Raw genomic sequence first — 12836 nt, 5'->3', positions numbered from 1 at the left:
TATTATCTTATTTTTCTGGAGGTCAGGAGTCCAAATGACTCTTACAGAGCTAAAATCGAGGTGTTAGCAGGGCTACATTCCTTCTGGAGGCTGTAGGGGAGGACCTGATCCCTTGCCTGTTCTAGCTTCTAGAAGCTACCCTCATTCCTTGGGTCATAGTCACATCACTCTGATCTCTGCTTCCATGTCTCATCTCTTTCTCTGACTCTGATGCTCCTGCTTCCCTCTTATAAGAACCTTTGTTATTACATTCGGCCCACCCAGATAATTTAGCATAATCTCCCCATGCCAAAATCCTTAACTTAATCACACCTGAAAGAAACTTTTGTCAGGCTAGGTAACATATTCACAGGTTTTGGGGATTAGAGCATGGATATCTTTGGGGGCTATTATTCTGTCGACCACAGCTACTGAATCAGAAATTCTGAAGATGGGGCCCAGCTGTGTTGTAACGAGCCTCCCAGGTGATTTTGATGCACACCATGTTTGAGAAGAGCTGCTATACGCCACAGAGTAAGCAGGGTGCTGGATTCGAGGTAAGGTCACAGAAGAAGGAGGAAAGCTTTTGCTGGACCGTGGGAGAAAGAAGGAGAGATCCAGAGATTTCAAGACATGAGGGCAGGGCCTACTTTCTGTCCTGCTGCCTTCTAGGGGTTGAAAACTCTGTGAGCAGTGGGGAGAAGATGCTAAATAAAGACACCAGATAGATTTGAGAATTTCAGAGCAGAGAAGCTCATGTCTGGTTTCCCTCAGAAATGCCTCCAAAGAAAACACAGGGTGGCTTACTTATCCAGAGAAAGACTGCCCCATTGGGACTACCTTGGATTTGTGGGGGTGTGGGGAGGTCTGGACAAGTCCCTGACTGCATTAGTTTCTCAGGGCTGCCATAACAAAGTACCACAAACTGAGGCTTAAAACAACAGAAATTTATTCTTGCACAGTTCTGGAGGCTAGAAGTCCAAAATTAACGTGTCAGGAGGGCCATGCTTCCTCTGAAAGTTGTAGGGAAAGATCCTCCCTTGCTTCTTCCAGCTTCTGGTGGTTTCTGGGAATCCTTGGCATTCCTTCGCTTGTGGCAGCATCACTCTAATCTGTCTCTGTCTGCACATGGCCATCTTCCTTCTGTGTGTCTGTGTCTCTGTGTCTCTTCTTCTGGTCTTATAAGGACACCAGTCATGCAGGATTAGGACCCAGCCTACCCCAGTATGACCTCATGTTAACCGATAACGTCTGTAAAGACCCTATTTCCAAATAAGGTCATGTTCATGGGTAACAGGGTTTATGACTTCAACGTATCTTTTCTTCGGGGACACAGAAAGCATAACACTGAGACTCCTCAAGAAAGAAGGGAAAAAGCTTAGAACTAAGAATCAGGGTACTTGTAGACATTGTGCTTAGAACTAAGGGATCCTGTAGGAGGGGCCACTGGGTGGGCAGCCTTGAGCTGGGGGCTGAAGAAAGGATGAGAAACCCGAACAGGAAGCCAGTGCAGATGAGATAAATGTTTCTTCTTGTAGTGACCACTAGGAACCTAGATCTACCTGAGGAAAAGGGCAGGGAGAAGAGAAGGTGAAGGGGGGAAAACCTTGAATTCAACTGCACATTTGACTGCCAGACCCCGCTTTAAACCAGAAAAGACTAAGTTAACTGAAAGAATTAATAAGTGTTCAAATATATAAATATTTTATTTTTAGCACAATACCCACAGTTTTTCAGAAAACAAAACAGACAAATATTACATACAAAAACACGTCATGCCTTGGCTACCTCTGAATAGGAATTGATGTCCCTGGTGACTCAGTGGTTAAAGAACTTGGCTGCTAACCAAAAGGTTAGCAGTTCAAATCCACCATCTGCTCCTTGGAAACAGTATAGGGCAGCTCTACTCTGTCCTGTAGGGTTGCTATGAGTCGGAATGGACTTGGCAATTTTTTTTTTTTTTTGGTTTCTCTATAAGAGCTAATGGTGGAGAGGAGCCCCCCATATATCCGTATTTAATTGTGTATTCTAGGGGGAAACATGAAGTAAAGATGACTCAACAAGAGGACTCTGACAACAGCATGTCCCCTCCTCAGCCCTGTTCTGCCTGGGGGCAGGACTCAAATTATATTGACTATTTGGCTATAACACACATCACATGCAAATGAATCCTAACCCTACTCCCTCCCCTTTCTCTGTTCCTGTCGGTATTTTCCCAGTGCTGTCAGCAGTGTGGAGTCCTTGGGTGGTGGAAATTATTAACGTGCTCCATTACTAACCAAAAAGGTTGGAGGTTCGAGTTTCCCCAGTGGACACTTGGAAGAAGGGCCACTGAAAACCCTGTGGAGAGCAATTTTCTTCTGACACACAGGGGGTCACCATAAGTTGGAATCAACTCCACAGCAACTGGTTTGGTCAACGGTGAAATGGGCCATCCTCACAACTATCCCAAGATAAGAGGGAGGAATTAGGAAAGCATCCAGTGGAGATATGATTTTTTTTATTACATAGGGAGCTGATAAAAGGCCTGCAATTTATTATATTATTTAAATAGGACATTAAATTTCATCAGTTTCATTACATTGGTGATAAAGACCATTCTGAATGGTGTAATTCCAAGAAAGAATAATCCCATGCAAACAGCACTTGGGACTGTGCTCCTCCTGCCAGGCACAAGCCCTGGTCCTACACACAAACAGCTCTCCACCCAGGGGTTTTAGGCCCTTGGACACCTGTGCTGGAAAGGCTCAAAATAAATGGTTTCTTTACTGACTTGTCTTATAGGCCAGTATTCCCTTCCAGGACCTGAGGTGTAGGGGTGCCCGTGGCAGAACTGGATGAGTGTTACTGAGTCCCAGCTCAACATCCAGCCTTTAATTCTACATCAAGCAATAAGAAGCAGGAGGGAGGAAGAGAGATTGGGCACAAATTTGAGGGTCGAAGACAGGGAAGCCTCAATATATTTGTCATCTGAAGTCACTTACTCTTTTGATTGCCCTACATTCCTTCCTTTGTGATTCTGATGGGGCTGTCATTCAAGAGATAACACCTTCCCACCATAAGGGTGGGCAAGTGACACTGGCCATCAACTTAACCTAGAAACCCTTGGATGCAGTGATTGATTGGGGGGTTGGCACACGACCCAGGAAGAAAGGCCTTCAATGGGAGGATTGCTAATGGGCATTGCGTGGAAGAGGTAGCTTTTTCATCTGTTGGGCTGTAACATCCAAGTTAAAAGGAAGCTTCTAGAGCCCACCAATTGGAGAGTCTCGTGGAGAATGAAGCCAGAACAGAGGGAAACATAGCAGAACGATTAAGCAAATGCAAGGTCTGAGGACATGGCTTGAGCCCCTGGATCTAGGTATACCTGCTAATCTACTTGGATAGCTTTCCGTTGTGTGAGCCAATAAATTCCCTTTAAACTAGGATAAACCCTCATCTCTTACCCCCTTATCCCATTAAAACCTTGTTGATTTGGGTTTCTATCTTTTGCAACAGAATGAATCCCTGACAAATACATACTCTGGGAAAGGATTCAGTGAAGAACAGGGAATAAAACAACACCTGACAGAGGAATAGGCAATGTCCCAGTGTCCCAAGGGAGAAAGAAAGAGATTAGAGACAAAAAGAGAGATGGAGGTTAGGGTGGGTGATATTACCATTCAGTGTCCCTCCCTCATGGAAAAGCTTTTTTTTTTTCTATTAAAATTTCTTTTGGGGCCTTATCGCCAAAGTCTGTGCACACAGTCCATCTGGAATAAGTAATGAAATCTTCACCAAGCCCCATGGTAGAAACTGAGAATTTCAGCTGGTCATGGGCTATTCTAGATTATTGGAATGGCATCTTGGCTGACACAATACCATCAGGTACGTTGTGTATAGTGTTATAAGATATCCTGTCCTGGATCATCACAAAATTTATTTACCCAAATTGCAGAATACAGACATGACAAAAGTGGGAATCCCAGCCTACTGTAGGAAACAGGAAAATCAACATGCTAACTCAAGGCTTTTCTCCTAAATTATTTGTCTCCCCTCTATTATTCCACTTGTGTTAGGTTGTTCCAGCTACGAGGTAATGGCCCTGGGAATTTTACCACCGAGTTATTCTTGTTCACCTCCACCTTTCTCCTGGAAGAAAACTAGAACGTAAAAAAAGAAAAAAAAAAGCGGCTGCTGTTCTTCCTCCTGTTTCTGATAATAGGTAATGATTCGCTGCTGATATAAGGTGATCTCTCGTTTCCACCTTATATAAGATCCATTGGCTCTTGCTTATTTGGCATTGCCCTGTGCTCTCCTGGATCTCCGAGATGAACTATTTCCATACAGAGAAGGACCTAAGTTGAAACAAGCTATGTTTTTGCCTGGGTATGGTTTTTAGGTAAGACTTAGATATTTGTGCAAGAAATTTTAATTGACACAAAACTCATACTCTCACTTAGGATACCCATCTCGAGTAGCAAAACAGGTCTTTGAAAAATCATGAGAGGGCTGGTCAACGCATGTTATTGGGATTCAGCGATTGTGTGCGTGTGTGTGTGTGTGTGTGTAGCTATCTCACATCCACTTGTCTTTCTATTTGGGGATTATTCCTCAGGCGTGAGATCTTGGTGGAAAGCGATGTTTTCTCTCCAACTACAGAAACCACAAGGTCTAAATCCTGCCTTGCCCAGCATCCTGGTCTTGAGGATTTGGGTGTATGAACAAAATGTATGACTCTGCCAGGACTCAGAATATTGATTGAGTGATATGAAGAGTGATGGTGGCAGTCTCCCACAAATGATAGTTGTTGTGTTTCTTGTTTCTAGGTCTTTCAGAGACACTCGCCTTAAACCCATTGCCTTCGAGTCAATTTTGACTCATAGGGACCCTATAAGACAGAGTAGAACTGCCCAATAGGGTTTCCAAGAAGCAGCTGTTGGATTTGAACTGCTGACCTTTTGGTTAATAGCCAAGCTCTTAACCACTATGCCACACTGGTTCCTGGTAATTCAATTTTTCAGTCCTTTAGCCTTGTCTCAATTTTGTGCATACAGACAGATAGATATAGATAAACAGATAGACAGATAGGAAACAGATGGGTGGCTGGGTAGATGGATGATAGATATTTCAACAAACTCCCATTTTGTCAAAGACAGAACTCAGTTTCTGTTACTTAGAATCATAACTATTCTAATTTATATCACCATCATCATCATCATCATAGGGTTTCCAAAGGCCCAAAGTCCCTCCCAACACATAGCACCACATCTTCATCTGTCTTCAAGGTGAATGGCTCAAAGAAGGAGACCTAAAGAGCCCTGCATTGGGATTGCTGGCGTGTACGTATCCCCCTGGGCACTGTTGCAGTAGCTCTCTTCTCCTTTCTCTCTGGCTACAGCTCCATCCTGCCTGAGGGACACAGTGGTATGGAGCTGCAGCCAGGCCCTAGAGTCCCATCTCTTCTCTTTGGTTCCTACTGAAAATCATCTTCACAACCCCAAGTTCTGCAGTAGCCTCCCCTAGAGAGAATGTTGAGGGCTGAAATGTAAGGGGTGAAACAAAGGTGTGACTTAAGCAGGTTGGGAGAAGGGTGTTTGCAGGCACACTTTTTCAGAGAGTCTTAAATAGTAGGTCTGCAAACAGGACTAAAGGGGACTCTAGGCTTTCCCAGCTTGAAGGCCAAAGGACTGCTCTCCCTTGTCTCCCAGTGTTGTGGGGGAAAAGCAAAACATCACAAAGTTTAGTAAAGCAAAAAGAAAGTTTTATTTGGCATATATTCAAAAAGGCAAAAGTGGGAAATGGACAACCATACTGCCACAGCCACGTCTGCCCGAGTCCAAAGAATATTACAGAGTCATCAGTATATATTAACATTACAAATGGGCAAAACCATTGAAAGCTTCACCTTTTCATAGATTGGCTAGAAAATGTGATCCTACATTTTGATTGCCTGTCTTAACAATCATTGGTACAAGTTTGAGTAACAACAGTCAGGAGGGTCTTCACTGGTCCAACAAATTTTCCGTTCACTATATGCTAATAGAAAAGATAGGAATAAAAATTCTTTTGTGTTCTGTTTGATTGGCTTTATGTGAAAAGTTCCCTAAAAAATATTTTTCTTCCATTAAAGATAATTTCCAAGATTGTCCCATCTATTGTATTTATCTCAGGGCCCAGTTGATGTGTCCTCTTGGGCCCAGCCCCAGCTGGGTCACATTTTCTATGCTCAGGCACAGGGATTAATTAATCCAATATTAATTCCTAAATCATCCCCTCCTTTTGATCAGAGATTGGAGATAACACATCAATGATTAATACCTGGACTTAATTGAGCTCCTTGCTACCATTGCTAACCAAAGGGTCAGCAGTTCGAATCCGCCAGGTGCTCCTTGGAAACTCTATGGGGCAGTTCTACTCTGTCCTATAGGGTCGCTATGAGTCGGAATCAACTCGATGTCACTGGGTTTGTTTTTTTTTGGTTTGGTTGAGCTCCTAGATGGTGGCCATTGCAGGATCTTTAAACTCACAGTGCTGGTTTTCCACTGGATACCATCTGGTTCTTCACCAGGTTATTAAGTAAGAGAGATGTTCTCATCAATTGCATTGCCGGAAGTGAGCAGACTTAATGTACATCAACATTTTAGCCCAAGGCCTTTTTGCCTTTTAAGTGTGCAAGATAATAGAAGATAAATTTTATTATGCCTAATACTATTAGGATGTAGACTATCCTTTGCAATAGTGATCTAGCCCATGTACTTATTCCTGATGGTAACCAACCAAATAAACCTGGTGTTTGTAAGGGTGTTACAGTGTGTAACCAAGTAGCTTGCTGCCTAATTCTATGTATAAAAAAATAATAATATCTTGTCCTATTTCTCCTGTGTTATTTATCCAAATGCAACAACAGGTATTTACTACAGCACAGACTCCACTTTCTTGGGCTAATAAAATAAATCTAAGGCTATTCTACTATTTATGTTAGCTTGGTTTATGAAATCAGAGATTGATGTTGCCTTTCTGTCTCGTTAGCAACTTTGTCTATTATTTGTCCCATAATGATTGATAAATTTCTTAAAGATTTTTCCAATTCAAATATACCATAAGTAGGAATTAAAGCTACCAACCATAACCAGAGTATTGGACCAATCGGCTTTCTTCTGACTCTCGTTTTACAATGGGTAACAATTTAACATTACCTTTCTGATATTTACTAACATTATTACTATGAATAGCTAAAGGTAATCCTAAAGTTCCCAAAGTGCATTGCCCACACATTTGCCAAGAATCTAAACAAGAGATTGCTCACATAAATTCACTATCAGTTGGAAATAAGTTTAGTTGAATCTACCACCCAAAACGTATACCTCTAAGGAGCACACAAACCTTGTCTAGAGGAAACAGAAAATACAGAAAAATTTACATGTAACAAACAAGTTTCCATTAGAGAATTCATGATAAGCAAGATAATACAGGATGGACTTCTCCTGTTGGAGGTCTTCAATTACTCTCTTTAAAACATACTAAGTGTTCTTCCTGAGGGCAAGCTGCTCCTCTCTAGTTTACCTATTAACAGTCATGCGTTACCTTCTCAGAAGCAGAAGTGGAACCTAAAACAAAATGGAGTCTGAGAACCTGGTTTATTTAAGATATATAATTTTCTGTATAGTAAGAGGGCGAGAGTTTAATTACAAACATTAGACAGGTATTTCATACAACATTGTCTTGAAGACGGATTAAACTATTTACTGATTTACCTTAAACATAAATCTCAGTCTGATCTTTGGAGTCAGTTTCACAAAACAGACTCAATTCTTTTAAAAAAAGCACAATGCCCAGAGCAAAAGGGTCTTGCTAGTTTATCTGGACTACCGTTTGGCTCAATGTGGCTTCAGGAAACAATTTTTTTCTCAAAGTGTGAGGTTCAAAAGGACACCCAGAGCAATGGCCTTTGTGGGTTACCCTATCCTCCAAGAAAGCCAAAAATTTGGAATTGAGGAGAATTACATGCAACTCTTTCCTGGTTCCCTCCTTTGGATCATGATCTTGCTATAGAATCTTTGGCCAAAAATGTTCAATAATGGTAGTTGGGCGCCATCTGGTTTTTCTGATCCCAGGCATCATATCTCAAACTAGGAGGTAGAATAGAAACACTAACAATAATATTAAGCCAATTGTCTGAAATACCCAATGAAACCATGGCCTTGAAGGTCTTTGAACCAAGGAAACAAATATCATGAGGTGTTTGTTTATGCATAAGAGTCATCAGTAATGGCTCTTCATGCACCTCAGCAGCAATTACATTCTGCAGAACCTAAGACTGCATATTAATAAAAACACAGCAACACTTATCTATTAAGGCACAAACTATTCCTTGAGAGAACTAATAGGAAATCTAATCCTCTTCTAATTTGTAAAATCATAGCTCAAATTTCAGACACTGCTCTGGTTATGATATTTACAACTTTGCTAAGTTTACCAACAGGAATTTCTAATTCGAGAGTTAAAATATCTAAACCCATTAGTTAGATAACTTAGTAGAAAAAAGGAAAATGGTTCTTTATATCCAGAAAGTAGGACCTTAAAACATCTTTTATTTCCAGAAAGAAAGACCTAAAAACAACAGCAATATCCCCACATAAAAATCCATAGTTTTCTTTAGTTTATTCAGTCTTAGGTAGTTAATTTCTGTTCCACGTGATTCTGCGAACCTATCAGCTTCAGCATAGGAGTTCTGGAAATCTTGATTGAGTCTAGTCACAGTCCTTTTCATAAGTTCAGTACAGTCCATCTTTTTTTCGTTGAGGTATTCTGGTCACACATTTTCAGAAAATTGGCAAAGTAAAAATTTATCTGCAGATCATAAAACTTAATATGGGCATGATTAATTTATAAAAATGATACTCTTAATAGTAAAAGACCTGATAGAAATTAATTACAAGAATAACATAAGGGCCAAATAAAATCAGTTAAAAAACTTTAGACAAAAACATTTCTAAATATACCCATTAACCATATTTTTAAAGGACTTCACATATATAATAATCTTGAGACAAAATATCATGCGAGGCTATACCAAGAATATATATACCAAGATTATCAAGTCCCTAAATACCTGAATAGTAATAAAAAAAACTTCATAGGTAAATGATGTGAATTCTCCAATCAAACTGAGACAGATAGGGTTAACTGTGCTGGCAGAACAAAAAATCTGTTAAAAGATTACCATCTAGAAGATGGGTAAACAGGAACCACACTCTGTCAAAATGAGATAAGGTTGATACAGCGGTGAATTTTTTTTTTTTCTTAGTGTTTTTCTAGTCCCTTCCTCCTTTACAGACTTTGGATGCACAGAAAAACAAAGTGTGACCACTGTTTAGCCTTCTTTAGCCCTCTGAAGATGGGCGATGTAGTGCCGAAGATTGGTGAGCTTGCGCTATATCCTATAAGTGATGCCAAGGGCTGCTGAGAGGACTCCATCTTGAATATCAGTGGGTTCCATCTTGGATTCCAGATGCACATGCAACCTAATTAGCATGCACCACCATTCTGAGAAGTCTCCGCCCCTTAAAAGAAGCCCACTAAATATTCATCACTCTATTGTCTCCACCAAACCCGTATAAGCCCTAGCCTTGCTTCCCTTTTCGAGTCAGTCTTTTGGAGAGGCTTAGTCTCCTGCTGACTCCTTTTGCTTGGCTCAAGCAAATAAAGCTTGCTGAAGACAAAGTTTGTCTTTCATGTGTATTTTTACTTGGGAAAAGACAAGGACCCTTTGTGTCAGATTGGCAATTGGTAACAAAAAAAACATTGGCTTTGATGATGCCAGATTCAAAAAAATAAAGTTGTGACCAAGTTAGCAATTAGGAAATAATAATAAAATTATGACATAATATTATGCATTTCCTGTATAATATTATGCAAAAAACGTAAGAGGAAATACTAACATATAAATTTTAACCCAACAAGAATCAGGTACTTTTCTCAATTTTGACAACATCTTTCAAGTAATTCATTAAATAAAACTTTTTAGCACTTTTCCTTTATTAAAAAAAAAAGTGTGGCTTTCCATAAAGTTTCAAACTTGTCAGAAGTTTACCATTAAGTCACTGCAAAACAATACTTAAGTTATTTAACCAAAGATCTTAAAGTAAAAATCTTAGCTTTTTTTTTTTAAGAAAGCCATGTGGCTTGGTTTTCAACTCAGGAATCTTATTCTAATGACAGACAGAACCTTTATCTTCAAGGCAGATTATACAAAGAATGGATAAAATCTTCAACTCAGTAATCAAAGAAAATTTTGTTATTTTAACAGTGAGAAACCCAATTCTTTATTTTATATGCTATTTAACATTAAAGCTCCTAAAAATCTCATAAATTAAACCACTAAAGTTCAGTCAGACATAAAACTTGACCATAATCCAATAAATTTCTTTTTAATAAACCTCTTGAATGTTGTCTTTGTTGCATATCTCTTATAGCACATCCCTTTAAAACGGCAAAAATGAACACACTAATTAGCAGATCTAAATATATATACAAACATATATATATATATGTCCTTTCTCTTGTGGCATAAAAAGCAAAAGTGTATAAGCTTAAATTACGACAAATACCTTTTAAATCAATTTAACATGAATAAGTTACCTAAAAGATCTTGGAAATTATTTTAAGCCTGATACCATAAAACATAACTAATTGAAATAAAGTTTCTTTAAATATTCCAGGTTTTCATTTGACTTTTACTATTTCTCATATTTTTCCCAATCTGATTTTAGCCCTTAAAGAGTTTATCAACTGGCTCTGGAAACCGCGAAGTCTCTGCTCAACCAACTAATTCATTGATATGGATATAACCTTAAGTCCCTGGCTAGGGTTGGTAACATTTTTCCAGGCCATTTTAGGTGTGTCTCATTGTGATTTCTACTTTTTGACTTCTTAAAGTTCCCCTACATTAGAGAGAACCTGTTTATACTTCTTTTATGATTGGGATCTGCCCCATTTCTGATAACTACAGCAAAGCAGCAATTTCTCTTATCTTTTGTATTAAAAGGATCTCTACAAATATTCTGCATCCCACTTTGAAGTGTGGTGTTTGGGGTCTTAAATGCTAACAAGTGGCCATCTAAGATGCATCAACTGGTCTCAACCCACCTAGCTCAAAGGAGAATGAAGAACACCAAGGTCACAAGATAATTATGAGCCCAAGAGACAGAAACGGCCACACGAACTAGAGACTTACATCATCCTGAGACCAGAAGAACTAGATGGTGCCTGGCCACAACCAGTGACTGCTCTGACAGGGAGCACAACAGAGAACCCCTGAGGGAGCAAGAGAACAGTGGGATGCAGACCCCAAATTCTCATAAAAAGACCAGACTTAATGAGACTAGAAGAATCCCGGTGGTCATAGTCCCCAAACCTTCTGTTGGCCCAGGATAGGAACCATTCCCGAAGACAACTCATCAGACATGGAAGGGACTGGACAATGGGTTGGAGAGAGATGCTGATGAAGAGTGAGCTACTTGTATCAGGTGGACACTTGAGACTGTGTCTGTCTGGACGGGAGATAGGAGGGTAGAGAGGGTTAGAAACTGGCAAAAGGGTCACGAAAGGAGAGACTGGAAGGAGGGAGTGGGCTGACTCATTAGGGGGAGAGTAAATGGGAGTATGTAGTAAGGTGTATATAAGCTTACATGTGACAGACTGACTTGATTTGTAAACTTTCACTTAAAGCACAATAAAAATTATTAAAAAAAAAAAAAAAGGGTCTCCACCTAGTTGGAAAGGGTCTTTCAAAAGCTACCCTGGAGCTATACAACCTTGGAGACTAGGGACTTGGGGCTGAGGAGGCCTGATCTTGCCTCACCCTACCTATCTTTTAACTCATGGTAGAAGACAAGGTTAAGTCACACCAATTCACTTACATATGTTTAAATTGACCTAGACATTTTGAGGGACAAAAGATAACTAATTTCTTTCTCTTTTTCTGTTCTGAAACTGTTACTTTTACTTTAAGACAAAACTATTCTTTTTCTTTAAATAAAACACATTTCATATAATATCTAGCTTAAGTTACTTAGGTTGCACTAAGATTGACATACAGAACAAAAAGATCTTGGCGTACTTTTCAAACAGACCAATTTATATAAAATTTCCTCCAAGTAGCCATTAAAAGTCTAAATCATAAGACACAAGACACAGTTTTTCTGGACAAGGAAAGAATTGAGGTTCTAAGACAGTCTTAGAAAACCAACAATTGTCAGCAGTAGCCTCTAACCTAATACAAGACAGAAACTTAGACACAACACTGTAGACTGGAAGCTCTTAGAACAAAAGGAGACAGAAAGATCAAATAAACTTAGCAACAATACCACACTAAACCAGGATATAGGCATCCTAGTTTCTTAAAGTGTATATAGCAATTTTTGATAAGATCAACTCAATTCAATGTGAAGAAAAAAAAAAAGTTCTAGATAAGACTTATTAACTTGTCAAAGCCTTGGATGGAAGAATATTAGACCTTTTGGCAAAAACCTGAGCATCAAGCATAAGTTTCCTGAAGAGGAAAAAGACAACGTAAATCAAAACTCATATTCCCAAGATGGTCACTGAAATTCCAAATTACTTCAAATGTATTTATAGCATTTTAAAATATGAACTGCAAACCAGTGTCTCAGTAGCAGGGGGGGAAATCTAGGTTCATTTATCAAAGATGTTAAGTTCTAAGGTATAAGTTTTTGGTTTCCTTTATTTGAACTTAATTCACTCTGCTGGCTAGAGACCTAGTCTCTCATTTTAGGCCTTAAATATACTAGTTCCTCCAATTGGAAAGTAAAGTAGCTATTGACGATTTTAACATTGCGATTCTTTATTGAGAA

The sequence above is a fragment of the Loxodonta africana genome, chromosome 21, assembly GCF_030014295.1.
Source record: "Loxodonta africana isolate mLoxAfr1 chromosome 21, mLoxAfr1.hap2, whole genome shotgun sequence".
NCBI classification, from domain to species: Eukaryota; Metazoa; Chordata; class Mammalia; order Proboscidea; family Elephantidae; genus Loxodonta; species Loxodonta africana.
The sequence above is the reverse complement of the archived record's forward strand: the minus strand, read 5'-3'. Positions refer to the sequence as shown.